Source organism: Ochotona princeps, chromosome 12 (assembly GCF_030435755.1).
Source record: "Ochotona princeps isolate mOchPri1 chromosome 12, mOchPri1.hap1, whole genome shotgun sequence".
Taxonomy (NCBI): domain Eukaryota; kingdom Metazoa; phylum Chordata; class Mammalia; order Lagomorpha; family Ochotonidae; genus Ochotona; species Ochotona princeps.
The window spans coordinates 36,136,368-36,161,722 of record NC_080843.1 but is presented as its reverse complement, the minus strand read 5'-3'; positions in this window follow the sequence as shown (position 1 = coordinate 36,161,722).

Sequence of the window (25,355 nt, the reverse complement as noted above, 5' to 3'; positions counted from 1 at the left end):
AATCTGATTTTTGATTTATCAACTTTTTAAATTACTGTGTAAGACCTAGAAATTCTATACTTACCACAATATATTTATAAACTACAGAGAATTTATCAGCATTCATTGTTTGCTACTTATGGATAACATTGGTGCTTATTACTCAGAGTGTGGTTTGCAAGGCAGCATTGTCTGCAACACCCAGGAAATTGATAGAATGTCAACCTCAGGCTTGGCCTTAGATGTGGGATTGGAATGTGCATATTAACATAATCCAGAGGTAATTAGTAAGCATGTTGATGCTTGAAAGGTGCTTCTATAACTTATGATTACTGAAGGACTATACCACTGTAATAATATGGGGCAAAGCAATGTTGGATTAATAGAGGCTGGAAAGGGGGATCCCTCTGCCTATGGAAGCATATCATGAACAACAAAACAAAAAACAGAGCAAAACAAAAAAGTGCTTGCTATAGAGAATTTGGAGGAAAACTGAGGGGTTGAGCATAAGCATAAAACACCATTCTAAGCAATCTTTCTTGAAACCTTAAGGATCTTCCTCCTTAAAATTCCTACCATTACTTCCAGTGAACCACAAATCCTGTTATAGAACAGAATCACTCTATCACCACCATACTAGGCTCTGTGAATGTTGGTGCCAGTTTTATTGTTCTTCAAATTCATCATTGTTTGCAAGTTGACTTTTGGTTTAGTCCAGCAAAATGACAGCTACAATCCATTTCCAGAGCTTTCAATACTTTTGAGTAAAGTGCTTATATTGTTGTGCTTAAAAGAGACTTGCCATGAAAGAATCTTTTGGAAGAGGATTGTGTGAGGCTGCACTTTCCTCACCTGGTTCCTAATAGCTTCCAGGAAGGAAATAGGTACCATTACTCGGTACTTAGGTAGTTGGGACCAACACCACTAACAGCAACAAATGCCGTGCTTCACATTAACACTGTTGGATGCTCAGTAAGGAAAGGACAACACTGCGGTGAGCTTATTGATGGAATTGGAGAGGAGATAGAGCCAATTACCATTTTTATGAAAAAAATTTTCTTTTAATTCCAGAGTAAGTTATGTATTGATAACTTACTGATGCAATAAAGACTTAAGACCTGGTATCATTAGCACATTTTTTCTATTGACTCTTGTGTTCCCAAAGGCTTTGTGTAGTTCTCACAGTTACCTGTACCACATGACTTTGGGAATTTCATACACTGAGTGGTGCTCCTTAGAAATATGTAATCTCACAACTCTGTTTACATTTCCGGTGTAGAGAATAGGCAAAAGTTTATACTGATCACTTACTTATAATTTTTAATTCATCTGCCTATCAAAACACCCCTAAATCTATGAGAAATACAGCTTTTAGGAACCTATACTGTGCAGTAGCAGCATTCCATTTAGGTGTGTATTTGAGTCTGGTCTGTTCCATTTTCAGTAAAAATACCTGCTAATGATCTGAGAAAGGCAAAGAAGGATAATCCAAGTGTTTGGGCTCCTGCTATTCACAGAGGAGAACCAGAAGAGACTCCTGACTTTGGCCTGGCACTGGCCTGGCACTGGCACATTCAGTCTTCTGGAGGGTAAACTGGTGGATAGAAGATTCTTTCTCTTATTCCAAGATATTTAAATTGTTTTGTAGCTCTTATGAATGGGACTGATCTTATGAGTTATTTCTCAGCTATGTAATTGTCTGTGTATACAAAGGTATTGATTTTTTTATTTTACTACTTTTAATCATTATTTTATGATACAGTTCCATAGGTCCTGGGATTTCCCTTATCCCCTCCCCAATTCCCTCCCTCCTCACTGAGTTCCCCTTATATCATTACTATAGTATAGTTCTTCATACACAGTTATATGCCCATCATTGCAGGCATGGACAATGGCAGAGAGTCCAGCATCCTACTGTCAAGATATAGTAAACAGTTTCATTGGGAGTTCATCTTTGTCTGGAAGTAGAGATGCATACTGCGTTGTATCCTCATATCTAGATATGATAGTCTCCAGTACACAGTTACTGTACATCCCCTTAAGTGAAAAGCCACAATACAAAATCAACAACAGGAAGAAAAATAGAAATTTATAACACCATGAAGTTAAATAACATGCTACTGAATGACTAACACATCGCTGAAGAAAAGAAAAAGAAAATCAAGAACCTTCTTGAAGAAAATGATGCTTCTGCCATTGAACTTGACTGGACAATAAGATGCTGGACTCTGTTTGGTATATGCTTGCAATGGGGGAATCTCAACTGAACTTGAACTGTGGTTATGCAGCAAGGTGGAGAAATCCACCATGGTGGGAGGGTTTGGGTAGGGGTGGGGAGAATCCAAGTACCTATGAAACTGTGTACACATAATACAATGTAATTAATGAATTAAAAATAATAAAAAAAGAAAAAAAAGAAAATGATGCTTCTGTATGATCTATGAGCCATTGAAGAATTTAATCAGAAGAAAGTGTTTTGAAGAGATGAAACTAACAAAATCAAAATCCATGAGATGCAGTTTCCACTGATCTTTGTTGGTGAAGTCTACCTCCTGTAGGCAACAAATGTGCACATGAAAAGAATCAACTAATATACAAAGGAATGCCAATTAAACTCACAGGAGACCTCTCATAGGAAACTGTACAGGCAAGAAGAAAATGGAGCGACATATACCAGATTCTACAAGCAAAATATTGTCGGCCCAGGATAACCTACCCAGCAAAACTTTCCTTTTTCTTTGAAAATGAAATAAAATTCTTCCACAGTAAAGAAAAAAGAATATGCCTCTTCCAAACCTGCCCTAAAAATGCTGCTTAAAGACGTACTCTTCACAGAGGAAAGGAATAGCACCCACCAAAACCAAAGGCAAATGCGAAGAGCATCCCAGTAAAATAACAGACTAAATCAATGAACAAACCATTGTAAAATGACAGAACCAAATTACCACCCATTCATGTTAACCCTGAATGTAAAGGCTTAAACTCATCAATCAAACATCATAAATTGATAGACTGGATTTAAAAAGGTATTGATTTTTTTAAAATTATTTATTATTTAACTTCAGTAATTACATTGTATTATGTGACACAGTTACATAGATACTTGGGTTCTCCCCACCCCTCCCCAAACCCTCCCACCATCGTGGATTCCTCCACCTTGTTGCATAACCACAGCTCAAGTTCAGTTGAGATTTCCCCATTGCAAGCGTATACCAAACATAGAGTCCAGCATCTTATTGTCCCGTCAAGTTCAACGGCTTCTTAGGTATACCCTCTCTGGTCTGATGACAGAGCCAGCAGAGTATCATCCCAGTCAATTGAAAGCTCCAACATACCATCAGCAAAAATTTACATCATTATGGAATTAATTGACATAGTAATGAGTAACCAATGTGTTAAAAGTAAATGCGGGTTCCCAGCCACCTTCTGTGACCACCTCACCTATACTTCAATTTTAGTTTATACACAACATATAACGATTTTTATGTGTTGATTTTACATCTTGCAACTTTACTGGACTCTGTTTTGAATTCTAATAGTCTATTAGTAGAATCTTTTGGTTCCCTTCTCTTTAGAATCATGTCATCTGCAAACAGCCATAGCTTGTCTTCCTCCATTCCAGTTTATAAGCCTTTGATTTCTTTTTTCATACTTAATGCTTCTGGGTAAAAATTCTAAGACTATTGAACAGCAGTGGTGAGAGTGGGTATCCTTGTCTGCTTCTGAATCACAACAGAAATGCTTCCAAGTTGATCTACCTTGTATCCCCTGTTAAGCAATAATCTTGTTCACAGTAAAGGGACAGCCCTATTGTGTTTCTTTCATGGATAGTTTTTATTTTATTATACTGGCTGAGGCAGTGGGACATGGCAGTCTGAATCAGGACGTTTGTGTATATCTATCTCTCTATGGATACTACAATAATTAATGGATCTAAGATTATTTTGGTGCAAAAAATGAAATCTATACATAAAATGTTCTTCAAAACAGTTAATGCAAAATACATGTTTGAAAAAATTTGTATTTCAGCAAATTTAAATATCAAAATATGCTTATCTATTTTGAAAGGCATTTTATTACAAAAAACTTATATGTGTGTTAGAGAGAGAGAAATGAGAGAAACATACCTGCAGTGGCCCTGGGCTAGGTCTGAAACCAGGACCCAGGCACATAATCCAGGTTTCCTGCATGGGTGGGAAGGGCCCAACAACTTGAAACATGATCTCTGCTTCTCAGGTTTTGCATTAGCCAGAAGACTAGAGGCAGGAGTGGAGTTGGTTATTGAACTTGGGCACCTTAATATGGGACACAGGCCTCTCAATCAGTGTTTCAACCATGGGCATCTCAATTTGCAAGCTGCTAGCTTTCTTCTTTCTGTGCTTTCTTCCTTTCATGTTCTGAAGTTCTGTGGTGTGTGTGTGTGTGTGTGTGTGTGTGTGTGTGTGTGTGTGTATACATGTAAGGAGGCAGTGTGTAGTTCCAAGGCTGCTCTTGCTCTCACCAGGTGGCTCCTTCTGGTTGCCATGTTGGGGGCTGATCAGAAAGCTCAGGAACTGAGGTGGAAAATGAGGGGAGAGAAAAGGATATGAGCAGCTGCTAGTAATGTATACTGGCCATTAGTTCCAAACGAAGCACTAACTCAGAGAAATGGTGCACAAGTTGAGAAAGGAAAATTGAAAGAAATGAAACTCCAATTAATAGTTGATCATGTTTTAATGAGCAGTGAGAATCAATGAGTTGAAAAATAACAGGCTGTTCAAAGAGATGTTTCCTTGGTTTTTAAAGTAATCCAAAGAGTGCCAAAATCTTCCTACACTTTAATAATAACCAACATATTTATATTTTAGTTGTGTTTCTTCACTAATGATAAATTTTTGTTTCTCTGAATTCCTATTATGAAAATGATCTTTGCTTCTTATCTTCATTTTGTATTATATCAATCAGATTTTCATTGCCTTAAAGTCCCTGTGAATTGCTGCTTATGGAGGAGGCTGACTTTATGGCTTATAGTTTGAATGCTCACAATTTGAAATGAGGTAGCTCCCTTGATTAAAGCATTTGATGAGGATGGAGGGTAGGCCATGGTTTTCATGTGGTCATCTAGAAGCAGAGGGACCCAGAAAGCATGATCTTCATCTACCCATTCTTTCGTCTGTTTATCATGTCATCATTATTTTGTCACGGGGTCCACACTGGCAACCTATTCTAATCCAGCTGATCCCCCCCAAAGGCTTGCCTTCAGATGCCATAATTTTATCAAACTCCACCCTAATCAATCATTAATTTGCTTGCAATTAGCACGATTTTGGAGTTTGAATTTCTCCATAAGTCTGGGAAGCCAAATCCTGTTTCAAACCATGACAATGTTATGAATGAGCAGAGAAAATATTGTGTTGAGGTAAGCTATATTCTTGATCATCAAATTATGCTCCTGGTTTTTTGGATAATGAAACCGAACAGTCTCTGTCTTGGCCTTGCAGAGTTATGGGCAAGGTGTACTGATGGGAAGATTATTAAAGTCATGTTCAGGCAGGGTTCTCTGAAAATAAGTGGAAATGTAGGAGTAGAGAATTTGGTTCTTTTGTATGATTACAACAAACTGTGGGACCCATGTCCTTTCTCTTAGACTTAGATTCATTTCAATAGAAACTTCATTTGGCGCATCGCAGTTTCAGGGGGGAATGAATATACAACATTTTCTTCGTATACTCACCCTGCAACAGGGTCTGTGTGCTGCTTGCTGACAGGGTGCCCAGGATGTTGACAACCGACCTTCAGAATTGTCTCATTCTTACTGCATGAGAGAATGTTTGTCTTTGTTGAAAGTTTATGGCATTACAGAATGTTTCAGAATGTATTTATCTCTGCTTTTAGATGAACGTGTTACCTGTCCTGACAATTCATTTGCAATAATCATCCTGCCTTGCTCTCTTAAGATGCTGCTGCAGAGGAAGAAAAAAAACACAACACACATTTTCTTGGAAAAATCATGCTTGCTCTGACTCTTCTATTTTAATTCCTTTAGATTTAAATTTTGGAATCTGCACAAGGCCCTTAGTAGATCTCCAAATTTATAAAGGTTTCAAGAAGGTCAAGTGTAGTTCAAATAAACCTGGCTAAACCTATTGTTCAGAAGCTCTGGGGAAAGCGTGGTGTGACCTTCTGATTGGTTCAACTTGTCTGAGATAATGTGGGTCTCTGCTTGTTTTTGTTTGAAAGTATGTAACACAGCTGGAATTCATAACACCAAGAGAAGAACTCATGAAATATTTGTTGGTAGATTTCTTTCCTCTGTGTACTTTGAACGGCAACAACTTATCACTATATAGTGCTGTTAAGATGTCAGCATCCACACAGGCTGTCATAGAGGTGGTAGTGGAGGACGCCTGTGTACTTAATGAGTCATGTATTTCACAGTAGCAAATTTATCTGTATGATGTTTCACAGAAATAAAAGGGGTCTGGACATCTCTTGATCTTCTGATCTTTTTCTCTGAGAATTGGGGAAAGTCTCCCAATTAAAAAACAGAATTCCAAATCTTACAAAATCTAGGCCTCATTAAGATAAGTCTGGCACTGTGGAAAAACTAAACAAATCATTTGACCAAAAATATAAACAATACCAGGTTAAGGTATGAGTAATTAGCTGAAAAGGAAACAGAGGGAATGACATCAGAATTTAAAAAAAAAGTTTTGTAGTCTGTCAATGGAAACTACATTGAAAACTGTATACCACTGCTAACTTTAGAAGATTATGCATTGATGATCTATAGTGCATACAGTGGGATTTCAAGAATGCTTCCTTCTCTCTAAGTCCTAATGATCTCTGCAGTTCAACAAATGACATATTCTCCGATTGTCCCTGTTAGCCTGAAGCAATGAATCTTAGTTCATTAGTATCTACTGTTAAATGTTCCAGTGCCAGACATGGCATTATCTGGAACAATCTCAGGAGGGCAGGTAGATTGTGCAAAATATGGATTTTGGAATGCTTTCTGATTAAAACTAGTCAGGAAGCTATCCTGAATTGCTTAAATCCTTACTAACAAATTATCTACTGAAACAGGAGGATACTTCAGTGCAATGAACAGTCAAGACCCTTTAGCGCTAATTCCAACTGTTGTTGCCTAGCAATCGGGGGCCTATTTCTTTGTTTTTAAATAATATTTACTTTGTTTTAGTTGAAAAGTGGCTTTCTTTACAGAAGGAGAGAGGATAGAGAAAACCTTTACTCCCCAAATGGGTTTACTCCCCAAGTGGGTACAGCAGTTAGAGCTGATCTTATCTGTAGTCTGGAGCCAGGAACTTCTGAGTTGTCCACATGGGTGCAGGATCCCAAGCACTTGGAACATCCTCTGCTTCTTTCCCAGCTCCTATGTAGCAATCTGGATGAGAAGTGGAGCAGCTGGGACACAAGCCAGTGCCTATATGAGATGCTGGTGTCGCAGAACAGAGGATTGGAACTTGGTGCTGCAGTACTGACTCCAAGGTCACTTTCCTAATTTTGAGTTGAAGAGTGATATGTGGGGGGGGGGGTGGATAAAAAAAAATTCTAGAACTGAGTAAAATCAGGAGTTAGTTATCGATTCCTATTTCAAAAAATGATTGAAAGTCATGATTGTAGCTGAGGTGTTTGTCTCCATTTTTTCTCTTAACAATTCAGGATCTATTTGGTGGTGGAAAGTAGAACTCAGGAATTAGTAATAAGAGTGAGAACTAAGAGCACCAAATCACAGTTACAGAAACAGTTTTTAATTTTAGAAATAGATGAGTGAGGTACATCAAGTTCCATATAACCAAAGTCTCATTTCTATTTTGTTTCAGTACTAGTAGTGACTAATATATACAGCATGTACTATGTGCCAAACACTATGCAAATGCTTTAAGTACGTTGTTCTCTGATCTTTTTTAAAAGTTTATTTATTTTTATGGGAAAGTCAAATATACAAAGAGGGGAGACAGAGAGGAAGATCTTCTGTCTGCTGATTCACTTCCCAGGTGGCCACAATGGCCGGTGCTGAGCTGATCCAAAGTTAGGAATCAGGAGCTTCTTCCGGTCTCCCATACGAGTGCGGGGTCCCAAGGCTTTGGGCCATCCTCGACTGCTTTTGCAGGCCACAAGTGGGGAATTAGGGTGGGAAGTGGTACCACCAGGACATGAACTGGTGCTGATATGGGATTCTGGGATTCTGGTGATTGCAAGGTGAGGGCTTTAGTCACTAGGCTACTGCGCTGGGCCCTATTCTCTGATCTTAACATCTAAAAGAAATATATCTTCAAAGTACTATTTTACTGAACAGAAAAGTGCAAAATTTGGTGAATAGTTTTTCCCAAATTTGTTAATAAAAAGCAGGATTCTGAAATCTATGTCAGTTTAATTCCAGACCCTATAGAATAACTAGTATTGCGTTGTTCCTACTCACCAACCTGTCCAAGTTTAGTAACCAATAAAATTAGCAGGTGTGCCTTTTTTGGCACCTCATAGAGTGCAGATATTTGATTTTCTATGTTTTCAAAACATTGTCTTCCTACTTAAAATTCTATGTTGTGTATTTGTTCTTGTGATAGATGACTTACTTGTTGTAATATTTTTAAACAGCCAGGAATAGCAAGACAAATGGTTGGTGTTCATGTAGTTATTCCTAATTTGTACAAGGATTTTTGTTTTTACTCTGCTGGTTATATTTATGTATGCAGGAATAAATACAAGGTTGGATGTAATCTATCTGAAATATAATTATTCTGTGAATATGTATTTGCACTATGCATAGTAGCTTCAAGGAAGTCTTCACTGATAAATCCATCAATATGTATATATAGCTGTCAGTCTCAGTTAATTACATTTAATGCAGTTGGCAAGGCAGAGCTCCAGTCCAAATTAATACTATTTTATACTCTCCAGTTGTGATATTTGAGTTATCACAGAGTGTGTGATGAATATACATTTGCATCCTTTGCAGCTAAATACGTTTGAAAAAATGATGTCCTATTTCTTCCTGTTTGTTTTTTTAATGTTATGATACAGTTCTCAGGGCTCAGGCATTTCCTCTATCCTCTCCCCCATTGATTTCCCCTGTTTTATCACAATGCTATAGTTCTTCAACAACAATCACAAGTCCATCATGTGGCAGTTTAAGTGTATCCTGACATTGTAAGTATAGACAGGGCAGAAAATCCAGCATCCTATTGTCAAGATGTATGTAACAGTTTCATTGGGAGTCCCTCTTTTATTCAGAAATAGAAATACATGCTGCAATGTAGTCTCTAGTTTTTTTTCTGAAGTACTTATATCACTTTTCCTTCCTAATCAAATAAAACAAAACAAGAGAAATAGTTTTTAAAGATTTACTTATTTTATTGGAAAGTCAGATAAATAGAAAGAAGGAGAGACAGAGAGGAAGATCACCTGTCGTTAATTCACTCCCCAAGTGACCGCAATGGGAGGAGCTGAGCTGATCTGAAGCCAGGAGCCAGAAACTTCTTCTGGATCTCCCACATGGATGCAGGATCCCAAGGCCTTGGGACATCCTCTAGTCCTTTCCCAGGCCACAAGCAGGAAGTTGGATGGTAAGCTGGGCTGTTGGGATTCAAACTGATGGCATATGGGATTCCGACGCGTTCAAGGTGAGAAGTTTAGTTGCTAGGTCACCATGCCAGGCCTGCGAAATAAATTTTTAAAGGACTATGTAAATATTGATTCAAATTCTATGAGCTTTGTTTTAAGAAAAAGTTTTTGTTTTAGAGAGAATGGGAGAGGGAGACATACAGAGAGAGAGAGATGGAGAGAGCTCTCCCATCTTACAGTTCACTTTCCAAAGGGTACAATTGTTTGGGCTGGACTAGTGTCAATCAGGAAACCAGGAATTTTATCTGGGTCTCCCCAGTGGGAAACAGGGACCCACTGCAACTTTCCTCAGACCATTAGTAAGGAACTGCATGGGAAATAGAGCACTCAGGTCTTGAACAGGTGTCTGTATAGGCAGGCTATTGGCATCATAGACAATGACCTTACCTGCTATGCCACAGAACGTGCCAGGTTTTAGTCATAAAAAATGATCATTAATTATTTATAATGTCTGAATTTTGTTATAATTACCAATATAATATATGCCAAGTAGAGTGGGGAGTGGAACATATAAATATTTAAATGAAACAAAATGAGCCATGCGTATTATTGAGCTTATTACTAAGTTCATAAGTTGTTCTTTATATTAGTCACTTTACCCTGGTAAATGTTATTTTTCTTTAATAAAACTTGAAAAATAATAATAATTTCCATGTGCTGCAATGACTGGAGTCTTCAAAACAGTCTGGCAAAAATTCTTTGCTGTCCTTGTGCTGAGTTTTTCAGAGAAAACATTTTTATTTTGCCTATAATAGGTATAAGTTCTTATAAGAAAGAAAATTATCAAAATTTCAAGAAGGAAATGATTAGAAATAAGTGATGCACATTAACAAATGTTTATATCTTTAAGGTCTGAGTAATTGTTTTTATTTTACCACATTCTGCATAATACTGTGTCATCCTAAATATACCACAGTTTTACACAGACATAGACAAATGGGCTTTTGAAGGCACATATTTAAAGTCTCAGGAATGCCTCAGGACTGTCCTTTAATTCTGTGATACAAGACTCTTCAATAAGTTTTCTCTGTAAAATTGACTAAGCCATGTTTTACAATCTCTGGTGTCCTCAGTTCCTGAGAATTATGATTTTCCAGCATTTCAGATGTTCAAGTAGCTTCAGAGAAAAATGGTTGGGTGTTCCTCAAATCACATAGCCTGAGATAGGCATTGTGGTTCAATGTTCTAAGCTGTTATTTGGGATGCCTCCATCTCATATTGGAGTGTCAGAGATCAAGATCCACATGCACTTGCAATCCAACTTCCTGCTGTTATCTAGCCTAAGAGGTAACTGATAATAACCCAAGTAATTGGATTCCTGCCATCTGTGTGGGAGCTCTGGATAGAGCTCCTTGGTTAAACATGGCCAAACCCCAAGTGTTTTAGGCATTTGAGAGTAAACCATCAGGTGGAAGTTTGCTCGCTTCCCACGTCTATAATAAATATAATAAATATGTTTAAAATCCCATACGGTTCCTTCTACCTTCTCCCCCATTTGTGAGTTGGACTTCCAACAGACTCTTTGAAAAAATATTAGGAGAGCAATTCACTCTAATGCATTAAGACCCGGAGAATGGCTTGCTCCCTCGGTCCCTGACATTCTCATTCAGCTTCACATGCATTTGTAATCCTGTTCAGGGCAGTCAGCAACTGATGATAGGAAGGTGAAGGTCATCACATAGAAATGCTCAAGCTGTAATTCAAGTGACATCACCTTGTGGCCACTGGATCTTGTGTCACCAGAAGCCATTTTTAGGAAAAGATACTTCATGCCACTGATGTGTCACTTTCTCCTATCTTGGTTACCTGTTCAGGGAATGACAGGACTCCTCTGAATATCCCATAACTCTTTGCGTATTAGGCAGGACAGATGTTGACTGCAATGTTTTTTTTTTTTTTTTTTTTTTTTTTTGGAAAAGTTTGGTTTGTCCAGGCATTCAGTTGCTATTCTCATTCTGTACCTCTACCTACCCTCTTCTTTCATTATTACATGTTGGCAATGGTTAAGCCTGAAAAATAATAATAGAAATGTAGGGCTAATGATTTAAAGCCTTTTAAAACTTCTGCCCGTGGAAAAAAGGAAATTGCATGTTTGACCTGTCTCTTAGTTCAATTATTAAATCTTTTAAATTACTGTAACAATGTCTTCGTGGAAATTAATGGTAAAAATACATTATCACTAAACATATAGCATTCCAATTTCATCTAAGGGAAATAAATTATCAATGTATTCTATCCATAATATGTTTCAATATTCTTCTTGTGACTAATTTTATTTTCATATTATAAAATGTTCTTGGTAAGATTCACACATGACAAAGTAGGTCATTTATGATTACTGTTGTAAAAATGTAGCGGAAGAGTGTTCCATGTGAGGTGACTTATTTTGTAGGGAAATTCTTGAATTTTTTCAAGCAGGAGGAAGTTCTATTTGATATCCTTTAATTTCCTAAGAATGATATTGAGACTCTGGTAATATATTTTCCTACATTTATATTTGCCTTCTTTCAATTATGACCCATGGAAATTTTCTTTTTTGTGAGTGATCATTGTTCATATGGTTGAATATAAAGAATGATATGTTTCGCAGGTGCTGAGAAGTGACCTCTGTGTGCAAGTCAAGCCATGTCATTTCCTCCTTCTGTTGTGAATTCTTCTATGCTTGCTGAGAGAAAGATACATGTTATATTGCACCGAATGAATTATGATGATCCTTTAGGCCAGGTCACAAACAGGGAAGAGCAGTAATCACCTTGAAAGACATCCATTTTCTTAACTCTTTATTTTTTAATAGAATAAATGCAAAGCTTAAAACTTCAGGACTTAACATTTTTTTTAAACATTTATTTTTATTGCATTTCCTTTTTTTAAAAAAACTAATTACATTGCATTATTTGATACATTTTTTTTATGCACTGGGATTCCCCCTGCCCCTCCCAAAACCCTCCCCCCACGATGGATTGCTCCACCTTGTTGCATTTCCATAGTTCAAATTCAGTTGACATTCTTTCATTAGAGGTATTTACCAAGCATAAAGTCCAGCATCTTATTGTCCTGGTAAGTTCAATAGTTTCTTGGTGAGACCATCTCTGGTCTGAAGGTAGAGCCGGCAGAGTATCATTCTAATCAATTAAAAGTCCCAACATAATATTTCCAACCATTTACAACATTATGGCATTAATTGACATGGTATTGATTAACCAATATGTTAATAGGAAAATGCAGGTTCTCAACCACATCCTGTGACTTCTTCATAGACATTTCACTTTTGGTTTACATTCAACCATATTCTATACACCTTAAAATGGCTTAGATTGCTATTCAGCTGTCTCATGCCTATTTTAATTTTAGTCTTTAGCAGTTTATAGCATTGAAGCATGATTTCGCTGAACCTGGCTGTTTTTCGGGTGGTCTAACTCTATAATTCTTTTTTTTTTTTAATTTATTATTTTTAATTCATTAATTACATTGTATTAGGTGACACAGTTTCATAGGTACTTGGATTCTCCCCACCCCTCCCCAAACCCTCCCACCATCGTGGATTCCTCCACCTTGTTGCATAACCACAGCTCAAGTTCAGTTGAGATTCCCCCATTGCAAGCGTATACCAGACATAGAGTCCAGCATCTTATTGTCCAGTCAAGTTCAACGGCTTCTTAGGTATACCCTCTCTGGTCTGAAGACAGAGCCAGCAGAGTATCATCCCGATCAATTAAAAGCTCCAACATACCATCAGCAAAAATTTACATCATTATGGAATTAATTGACATAGTAATGAGTAACCAATATGTTAAAAGTAAATGCGAGTTCTTAACCACCTTCTGTGACCACCTCATTGACATTTCAATTTTAGTTTATACACAACATATAACATACATAACATAACATGTTATACATAACATCATATCATCTTAAATTAAGGCAAACATGGTATTTAACCTTTTGGGATTGGCTCATTTCCCTTAGCATTATGGTTTCCAGTTTGGCCCATTTGGCCACAAAGAACTGCATTTTGTTTTTGTTTTAATAGCTGAGTAGTATTCCATGGAGTAGATGAACCATAGCTTTCTTATCCAATCCTCTGCTGATGGGCATTTTGGCTGCTTCCATGTTTTTGCAATTACTGATTGTGCTGCTATGAACATAGGAGTGCATGTTGGTTTCTGATAAAACAAGTGTTCTGGATATATTCCTAGGAGTGCTATTGCTGGATCATACGGTATGTTGAATTTGAGTTGTTTGAATGTTCTCCATACTGATTTCCATAGAGGCTGTACCAGCCTGCAGCCCCACCAGCAGTGGAGTAGGGTTCCCTTTTTCCCACAACCTCGCCAACAAGTGTTGTTGGTGCTTTTATTCATGTGGGCCAGTCTTACTGGCGTTAGGTGGTGGTACCTCATTGATGTTTTAATTTGGATTTCCCTTAGGACTTTACATTTTAATCTAGCACCATCTAAACATTTTTTTAGTTGTTTGCTTACCAACCTCAGAATTTTCTCCAATTCATTGAGAACAAGGTGAGAAAACCACTTTGATATTTTTAAACCAGTAACAAAATGGAAACAGCCTGTGGGCTGATGATCTGTGTGGCTTTTAGTTTTCTTCCTGTATTTTTCTGTAATTGTCACTTGGAATGAAAAATTTGTTACAATTTATATGATGCTTATTATCAGCTAAAAATATACAATTACATGCACAATCCCTCCCCACCCCTGCCCCATAGTATGAATCTTACAGGTGATTCTGCGGGTTTGGAGAGAGCCTAGATCCATTGTGCTTTCAGGCAAACTAACATCTCTTAAAGGCATTTGTAACAAATGTGTCTCGATTCTTTTCAGTGGAACATTTTGTAAACCCTAATTCTGTCTGGGAGGTGAACTGGCAAGTGCTAACATGATAGCTCAACTGGCTAATCCTCTACCTCCAAGGGCTGGCATCTCATATGGGCACCAGCTTATGTCCCGGCTATTCTACTTCCCACTCAGCTTCCTACTTGTGGTCTGGGAAAGCAGTAGAGGATGGTCTAAAGCCTTGTGGCCCTGCATCTGCATGAAAGACCAGGACGAGGCTCCTGGTTCCTGGCTTCAGATTGGATCAGCTCTGTCTGTTTTAGCTGTCTTGGGAGTGAAACAGCAGACAAAAGATCTTTCTTTCTTTCTGTCTCTCCTCTGTAAAATCTGCTGTTCCAATAAACATAAATAAATGTTTTTTTTTTTCAAAATACCTAGGGCTCCATAGGTGCCATTCAGAAATTCTTCAAACAGATTTTACCAGTTTGGCAGATGATTTTTGAAATGATTTTTTTCTTGAGTGAAATGTTTCTGAAGACGGACTTAAAGAAATGAAGGAAGAAAGAAGGGCAAGAGAAGTTAAGTAGCTGGAAGAAATAATCAGGGGTGGAAGATGGAGGGGAAAAAGTGAGCGATTTTTCTATCTATAGACTAGAAGATAGGAAGAATGACCAAATTATTAACTTTGGCATTTTATGATAATGATCACCACTGATGAATTCACTGTATGGCTACAATTGATTAGCTATTCACTGGACTGAAATGGGCAGTTGAATTGGACTGTGAGTTCATCTTACCCAGACGGAAGTGTCTGAAGTTCATTGACCTGACTGGAATTGCTAGTAAAAATTAGCTATTAAAAATAGTGAATACAAAAATTAGAGATTTCATAAGCATCAATCATCTGTTAACTTCTAGGAGTTCCTTTATTTTCTGCTTATCATTTTTGCTATGTGCTCTTAGGAAGACACTACATTGACTTTGCATCTTTCTGTGTGTTTTCCATTATTATTATTATTATTATTATTATTATTATTATTATTATTATTATTATTTTGATTCAGTTTGCATAGGCTCTGGAATTTCCCTGACACCCTCCCCAAATCCTTTTCCCCCCATTGAGTACCCCTATATTACAATAATACAGTTCTTCATAAATAGTCATAAGTTAATCGGTGCAGGCATGGACAATGGTAGAGTCCAGGATCCTATTGCAAAGATAAATTTAACAGTTTAATTGGGAGTCCATCTTTGATCTGGAAGTGGAGATGCATATTGAATTTTATCCTCATATTTGGATATGATGATCTCTTATGCAGTTATTATGCATCCCTTAGATGAAAAACCATAAAGCAAAACAACAGGAAGAAAAACAGAAATTTACAATGCTATGAAGTTAAATAACATGTTACTGAGTGACTTATGTGTCACTGAAGAAATAAAAAAGAAAATCAAGAACCCTCCTAAAGAAAATGATGAAACTGTATAACCTATGAGTCAATGAAGAATTTAATAAGAAATTTTTTTAAGATTTATTTTTATTGCAAAGTCAGATACAGAGAGAGGACAGCACAAAGAAACATTTTAAAGAAATGAAAATTAGGGCCCGGTGCTGTGGCCTAGCGACTAAAGTCCTCGCCTTGAATACACCAGGATCCAATATGGACGCCGGTTCTAATCCTGGCAGCTCCACCTCCCACTCAGCTCCCTGTTTGTGGCCTGGGAAAGCAGTCCAGGATGGCTCAAAGCCTTGGGACCCTGCACCCACATGGGAGACCCGGAGGAGGAAGTCCCTGGCTCCAGGCTTCAGATTGGCGCAGCTCCAGCTGTTGCAGTCACTTGGGGAGTGAATCATCGGAGGGAAGATGTTCCTCTTTGTCTCTCCTCCTCTTCGTATATCTGACTTTGCAGTTAAAAATAAATCTTAAAAAAAAGAAATGAAAATTAAAAATCTCCCAACATGCATGAGATAAAGGTTCTGCTGATCTTTGTGGTAAGATGTGTCTCCTATAGGGAACAGATAAATGGGATTTGTTTTCTTTTGATGCTCTGTGATAATCTATGATGTTTGATTGAAGGTTTTAAGCTGTTTACATTCAGGGTTAATACGTATTTAATTTGGTCCTGTCATTTTAGCAATGGGTTATTAATTGATTTAGTTTTCTGTTATTTTACTAGGATGTTCTTCACAGTTGTCTTTGGTTTTTGTGGATGCTATTCCTCTTCTCTGTCAAGAGAACATCTTTAAGTATGATTTGTAGGGCAGTTCTGGAAGAGGCATATTCGTTGAGCTTTACTGTGGAAGGCTTTTCTTTCATTTTCAAAGACAAAGGAAAGTTTTGCTGGGTGTGTTATTTTGGGCTGATTTTTTTTTTTGTTTTGTTTTGCTTTTAGAATGTGGAATATGTTGTTCTATTCCCTTCTGGCCTGTAGAGTTTCCTGTGAGAGATCAGCTGTGAGTCTGATTGCCATTACTCTGTATGTCAATTGGTACTTTTCACGTGCACATTTAAGGATCTTTTCCGTGTGTTTATTGAAGATAGCTTGATTATCATGTGTTGTGGTAAAGATCGTTTTTGGTCAATCCTGTACCCTTCTGTGCCCTTCCTGGATGTTGTTTCCAAATTATTTTTCTACGTTAGGAAAGGTTTTCTTTATTTCATTGAATGCATTTTTAAACCCAGCTTCTCTTTCTGCACTTTCTGGAATTTCCATAGCTTTTATATTTTGCAGTGTCTCTTAATTCTTGAATACTTTTTTTAGTTTGACCCAGCTGCACTTACACCTTTTTGATTTTTTTGCCCACGTTGACAAGAAATATTTTCTGATTCTGGGTCAGGAATGCAAAGTAGAACTCTGCTTCATCGGCCAGTCTTGGCTGATGAGTGGAGGAAGCAGCCCACCCCTGGCTGCTTTTTAAGCAGCCAGCACCATCATTACTCTGCTGGCGGCCAGTGTGCCCATCAGACGTCAGGCTTTGCCCACTGGCCACCTACTGATGAGCTCTGCGGACTTGGGGGTGATGAAATATTGCCCAGGGATATCTGTGGATATGGACACCGTATGTGCAAGTGAGGAAAAAATGCTGAGGGACACCTAACGACAGGGCCATTGTACTGGTTGATGAGTGAGGGAATTGAGACCTGGTGGTATGGAGGAGAGAGACTGGAAGATCTGTACGGGTCAGACTGATTCAGCAGCCCACATGTGAGTCCTGAGATGGGCTTGTTAGTGCAGAGCATCACTGACTAACACACGCCATACCACACGAATGCTATGCCTGGGGGCCTATCTAGCAGAGCTAGATCCAAGTACCTGATTGAGTGTTGGAACAGGGGACAGGTCACATGAGGCAGGGCCATGACAGTAACCAGTACACAAGAGAACCAGGGTTGGGGTTAGATTCTGTGGGGGATAAGTGGAAATACAAGTCTCGCTGGTTAGCTGAAGAATTGGGGTGTTGACTGGCCGAACTAAGAGTGAACATGGAACCCGCTAACACTCACGGGTACTATGGTTGAGAATAGGCTGGGCCAGTCCAAGCTGTGGCACCTGCATGTGCATCCTAAAACAGGGTGTAGGGCGGGCCAGCATGCAACATTCACCAGCTCATACAAAGGCCAAGATGGAGGGGCAGGCTATGCCAGGCAAGAGCCTAGCACCTGCTGAAGCATGTGAGATATGGGTCTGGGAGTGGGCTGAGTGAGGAACCTGAGAGACTCCTCTACTGGGCCATAGCTCCCATTGGTGAGCATGTGTCCTAGACCTAGGGATCAGGCAAGCTGGGCAAGGTAGCCCCACCCATTGGCAAGTGTGTGGGTTGGTTTTGGAAGGGGGTGGACAGGGCAGGGTCAAGCAGATCTTAGCCCACCGGTGAGTACAGAAACCAGGTTGGAGTACAGGTCATACTGGGCTAGGGTATCACACCTACTGGCTCACATGAGTTAGGGAAGGAAGCAGACTGAACAGGGCCAGGTTGCAGCACCTGCCAGCAAGAGTTGGGACTGGGGGCTGGCTAGGTCAGGCCTGGCTACAGGATCCAAAGGCAAAGGCTAAGACAGATGGGGGCTATGTCAGGCTGGGTCAGAGCAACCACTGACATGCATGAGATCTGTGGAGGAGAACAGGCCTCGCTGGGGAGCAAAGGGGACTCCCTGGCCAGGTTGTGGTCCCCATTGCAGAGTGCAAGGGCCAGGGTGGGGGCTGCATTCTGGTCTTGATATAGCTGCAGAATCCCTTGGCGTATGTATGGACTGGGCATGGGTGCACTAAACTGGGCTAGAAACCAGCATCCACTGGTGCTTGTGAGAACCAGGTAGGTATAGGATGGGCTAGGCCAGGTCTCTGCCCCCACCGAGCCATGTGTGAGCTGTGCCTGGGTATAGATCAAGCGTGGCTGGGCTATAGTGCCCAACAACAGGAATCAGAATGGGTGAGGAAAGACTGGTGAGGAAAGGCCACTTTCCTACTAGGATAGGATGTGAACTGAGTAGGGCTGGCCCATGGATCCACTGGTGTGCACGAGATCTGGCATTCAGAGAGATCCGGATGGAGGAGCCTAGGGAAGTCCTCTGTTGGGACAAGCTCCCTGCAGCTGAGTGCAAGAACCAAAACAGGGAGAAGCCCTGACCAGGCCAAACTACAGTACCCATTGGCATACATTTGGTGCAGGTCAAGGGCAGGCCAGGCTGGGTCAATCTATATCACCAACTGGTGAATCTGAGCGCCAGAATGGAGTGTGGTTCAGGCCAGGTCAGGGCACAATACCAGTCAGTCCACATGAGGGCCAGGACTGGGGGCTGGCAGGGTTAGGCTAGGCTGTAGCCCCCACCAGCGTGAGTAGGAATTCAGCGTGGGCCTGGCCTGGCTAGGCTACAGCACCTACTGGCAAATGCCAAGGTGAGGGGGCTTTGCCAGACTAAGCCGCAGCACCCAACCAGCACATGTGAAACCTGGGGGATGATGGGGATGGCCCCAGTGAGGGGGCTGTGAGGGCACCGCTGCTGGGCCACCACTCCCACTGGGGAGCACAAGTTGGGATGGGGGCAGACCAGGTCGGCAGGACCACATCTGTTGGCCTACATGTGAGCTGGATCAAGAAAAAGCCAGGCTGGGCTGACTGTATCTTCTGGTACATGCATAAGCCAGTGTTGGTGTAGATTGATTGGTCTTTGCCACAGCATCAGCTGGCAGATGCTGGCACAGGGGCCAAATTGTGTTAGGCAAAGGCATTGCTTAGACAGATGGTGGCACCCACTGGCACCAATGTGTACTGGATAGTGGGACTGTTTGGGATGAACTGAGCTTCAATGCCCATCCACATGTATGAGAGCTGAATGGGATGTGGGACAGTTGCGACCAGTCAGCTGTACATACTGGCAAGCATGGGAACTAGGGCAGAGGTGGCCTGCTGGGGTTTTTGTGGGTCACTTCGACTAGGCTGCAGCTCCCACTGGTTTACATGAAGACCGAGTATGTGGTGGGCAGGATCGGACTGGGCTCCAACACCCGTTGGGTTGCATAAAACAGGGCCTGGAGACAGAACTGACCCAGCAATTGCAGCTACCAGTGTGTGTAGGCTGATTTGGGTGACAGACTGTGCTGGACCCTGTATTGGCAAACATATACAAGAATCGGGTCTGGGATGGCCTCAGATGAGGTTTCTTTGGTGATTTCCTACCAACTGAATTGCTGGACTCAGAATCCTGACCATGGAGAAAATTGCAGGTTCCATGGGCTGACTGTGGGAGTTGATGTATCAGAGCTGGGCCTCCTCGGTGGCTCAGATGGAGCAATGGAGAGCATATCCAAATGTACATGGAGGATATGGCAGTACATTGGAATCTCCAGAGGACACCTGGTACCATGGCAGAGGACAAAGGACAGAACAAATTGATCAACTACCCCAGCAAAGCGTTGGCAGTGATGATCTGGGCAGATGGAGACACTAAGGTGGACTATAGCAGACAGTGGATTCAGGAGAGATTTCATTGCAATTGGAGTGGCATGATCAACAGCAATTCAGGGCTGTTGAACTATCAAAACCTCTTGAGAAATTCATGGTGTTGTAAATTTCTATTTTTCTTCCTGTTGTTGGTTCTGTATTGTGTTTTTGTATTTTGCATTGCTTTTCATTTACGAGGAATGTGTGGTGACTGTGTAATGGAGACTGTTATATCCAAATGTGAGGATGCAGTGCAGTGTGCATCTCTACTTCCAGATCAAAGGTGGACTACTAATGAAGCTAATAGCTGTATCTTGACAATAGGATGCTGGACTCTGTGCCACTGTCCATGCCTACAATGATGAACATGTGACTGTTTATGAAGAGCTATGCTACAGTAATAATATAGGGGAATTCGGTGGGGGGAAAGAGGCAGGGGAAATCCTAGGGCCTATGGAACTGTATCATAGAATGATGATAAAAATTTTTTAGTAAATTTTTGCTGATGGTATGTTGGAGCTTTCAATTGACTGGGATGATACTCTGCTGGCTCTGTCTTCAGACCAGAGAGGGTATACCTAAGAAGCCGTTGAACTTGACGGGACAATAAGATGCTGGACTCTATGTCTGGTATACGCTTGCAATGGGGGAATCTCAACTGAACTTGAGCTGTGGTTATGCAACAAGGTGGAGGAATCCACGATGGTGGGAGGGTTTGGGGAGGGAGGGGGAGAACCCAAGTACCTATGTAACTGTGTCACATAATACAATGTAATTAATGAAGTAAAAATAATAAAAACAGTAATCACATTAAAAAAATTTTTTTAAAAAGTTATAATATATATATGCATATATATATACAATGAAATATCTTCTAATTCTGGATTCTTTCTTCTGCCTCTTTCATTCTATTACTGAGACTTTTCATTGAATTTTTAATTTGCTCTATTGTGTCCTTCATTTCCAACATTTCAGCTTGATTTTGTTTGCTATTTCCTGTGTGAAATATTCCTTAAGTTCCTTGAATTCCCATATTTGTTTCTCATTGATAAGAAGCTTTATAACAAGTTTCTTAATTCTGTTTCCTCTATTTCCTCAATGTATTTCTCAGTTAACTCTGAGGTTGGCAAAAGTTTTTGTTCCTTTGTTCCTTTCCTTTTACTATTTCTTCAATAATATTCAGTGTGCCTCTTCTTTTGCTGTTGGTCATTGTACTTCTGGTTAGTAGATTCTTCTCCTTAGGGCAGGTTTCTAAGCTGTGTCGCCCACATGTCTACAGTTCAATTTCACTTATTGCAGTTGGTACCCGGGTCTTTGCAGTCCCTTGTGCTGATCCCTCCAGTGAGTTTCAAGTCTGGCCTCTTGCATTAGGCTTCCACCATGATCTCTGAAGCCCCAGCTTCTGATTTGCCACTCTCTACCTCCTGTGATCCCATGCTGTGGCTGTACCATTGTCTGTAAGACCTTCCTGCCACTTCTGGTTTGACGAGTTCCCATAATTAGGGAGACAAAAAGTGTCCTAAATAGCAAGGTTTTGGTGGTGCTGATTTTGCCAGAACATGCTGGCCATTAGGTCTGAGGACCGTGCAAACCTGTTTTGACCCTCACATTGCCTCACATTTTCTCTGTGGAACCAGTGCAATGCACTGAGCTCACTGAGCTGGCTCCCAGCTCAGAGCATGCACAGCTCACTGTTATCCCTCCAGTCTCATAGCCTTTGCTACCCTGTATCAAATGGTGCCTGATGTACCACTGGTGGAGTTCTGGATCTGCTGGCCATTAGATCTGAGGCTTCTTGGACCTATTTTGGTTGGAAGCTATGTTTTGCCACTTTGGTGCAATGCCCTGTTGTTCTAAGCTCAGTGCATGTGTAGTCCTGTTCTCTGCAACCTTTGCCTCCTTATACAAAATGGTGCCTGATGCAGCTCTCATGGGGGGTCTGGGCCGTGTGAGCCACCCTGTTCTTGCACTTAGTACTTGGAATCTGTTGCTCCTGGTTGAATCAAACAAATTAGCAGGGTAGTAGTTCTTTGGAAGTTTAACTCCTGAGCTCTCAGCTCCCGGTGAACTCTCCAGCCCATCTGGCTGCTGGTGGAGCTCAGTTTGACACTTGCTGACTGCTGCTGAAATATCTCTTCACTGCAACACCACACCATTGTCTCTGCTGCTTTCCCATGTCTGTCAGTCTGCAGGTACCCTCTCTGTCCTCTCCTACTTCCTGGAATGTGCCCTCTCTGGTTCACACTGGCTAATGATTCTCTTTGTTTAAATGTGTCTTTACCCTATTCCACCATCTTGTTTTCCATGCATTTGTTTAGGACATTGATCTCGCTCTCTCTCCAAGCCTCAGTTGTTTAGCCCTAAGAGGTTTACTACCACCACCACCACCATCATCAGTGTAGTCCTCCAGAGAAAACCAAACATGACTTTCATCACTATAACCTTATGTTATAACATTGGAAAAGCCTAGGAGGAAAGGTCGATGTGATTATCCTGTCATCACAAAGGAAGAGAGGCAGCTACCAAGTATAGATAATGCCTGCTGAGCTGTAAATCAGCAGAGCATGGCAGACCCAATTACCATGATCAAGAACCTCATGGAAGATTACAGATTCATTGTAGTGGAACTTTGTTATTTCCAGACTCTCACTACAATTACTATAGTTTTGGGGATTACAGTCGACATACAAGTATGCGGTACTCAGTTTCTCTGGCAGTCATAAGTAAATAAAAAAGACTCACCTTCTTAGAAGTGATCAAGCAGTACAGCGAGGTAGTTAGGTAGAACAGCAATGCGTCAACATCACTTTCCTACATCTTGGCAATAATCCATTGTAAAATGGAATAGAGAAAGTGTTTCCATTAGGAAAAAAAAACAAGCAAATCTATTTTGTATCTAAGAATAAATTTAACAAAATTGTAAGTACCGTAAGGAGCATTATTCCTTGAAATAGCAAACTATGAATTAACACATTCACTTTGATATATTTATAATCAGAATCACACATATAATATACTATGGTGTTTCAATGTGTTTTTGTAAAAGTACAAAAATGAACTAAATGTGTATGCATTAAACTCATAATGCTTGGAAAATCAGAGCTTGAAATGATGGTCAGAGACATTTTAGTTTTATTGTCATACTAGAAATAAGAATTTGAGTATTCCTAATCTTCACTTTTATAGCTTTTTCCCCTATATTGAAAAAAATGCTTACCTGGAGAAAATATTAGAATCTTAGAAGCAAACAGAACAGAATGTCAATTCTGTGTGCTAAGGAAATGAATCATAATTTTCTTTCTAAGGAAAAATTTCTAAATCTTACCTTCCATTGTCTCAGAAAAATAAAAATGATAACATGCTATAATTCTAGGCAAAGGAACAGATAAAAGAATGCTAAACAGAGGAGAGAGGAGTCAGTGCAGCATGACTGGTAGAAAAGCAATGTAGTATGAAACAGAATTTGGACAAGTCAGTGTTCAGTCTGAAAATTCAGGCAAATTATTCTGTTTCCCCAACATGGTCAATGATAAGTGTGACTCCTCCTTTTCCCACTGTGCTGTTGTTCTGAGAACTACCGGAGTGAAAAGGATCTGTCCTCTAAACAACTTCTTCTGATTATCCTCTACATTATTTAATGCGAAGCTTGTACATTGTAGTTATTGTTCTATGGTAAATAATTATTGACAAAACCTCTTGGTTTTATTGAGTTCACAAATGTTATTCAGCTGGGCTGTTTCTTATCTAGGATTCCATTTCACTGTATGTTATAGAAAGTATAGTTATTACCCAAACCACACGGGAATCATGGGTGACCCTACATGGAAAAGGCAATGACACAGGAAGGGAGAAAGGGAGAAGAAACAGGACAGTTCACATGAGAAACAGTAACAGGGAACTTAACCTTAGCTGGGCAACCTTGGGAAGTATAATATGTTAAAGGCAGTTAGCAGTAATACTTTTTTTTAAATAACTTTATGTTGGCACTGAAGTGATTAGAATCTGGGAGAGGCTGAGATGAAGCTAACGTGCCCTGGGGTACAAGGCTTTGTATCCAGTTAGCCAAAATATGGATGTAATCATTTATGACTCTGCAGAGAAAGTGGATTTCATTTCCCTGATGCAGCATGTCTCCTGGCTTTGTCCTCTTGTCTTCTTTCCCTTCTGTTCAGCAGCCTTTCTCTAACGCTCACCGTGGGCACCCACCTGGAGATTCCTTTGAAATTTTCTGAGTTACTTTTAACTGTTCAACCTGTAGGGGAGATTACATGTATTTAAAGATACCTCAGCTATTTTGCAATGAATCAAAAGCTTGAGATGGATCCCATTTTAGGCTACTTCGGTTAGGAAGAAACTGTGGTTATGATGACTAAATGTCATTGGGATTTCTGCATGCCCCTTCTTCTCCTGCTTGGATATGTTTTAAGCACAAGGTAGGCAAATCCTTTCTATAAAACACAGGGATTAAATTAAAAAATCAACTTGCTTTTATTCATGCAGTGCAAATAATAAGCAGAAGAGTTTCACTTTTTTCATGTGCTTACGACATACATGCTCTTTGGGCAAAGCTTTACTTTCAGCATTATACAGTGAGGCAAAAGTTTCAAATGGATCTGAGCATGTTGTTAATTGCCACTTTTATTGAAGCAGTGCAACTGCTTTGAAGTGGAAGCATTGTAAACTGGAACCAAGGCCTGGCCCTTAGCTGATTGGAGCCGGTTGTTTTTGCTGACATTGAAAATTGAGAACTAAGATTCAGGAATCTGGCTCTCCAGAGACTTTCTTATCCAGTAATAGTTTAAAGTTGGTGCTTTTACCTCACAGAAAATAAAACCTATTTCATAGAAGAATACTCCTTTAAAAATTCCATACAGGGTACAGATTTCATAATAGCAATGAAAAGGTAAGTTACCATACATAGAACAAAGTTTAAGTGAACATTTAGCAGTGAATTAAAAACAAGAGTATTTTATAGATTTTCCCAGAGTTACTCAGTTCTTACTGGATCTTACTGCCTC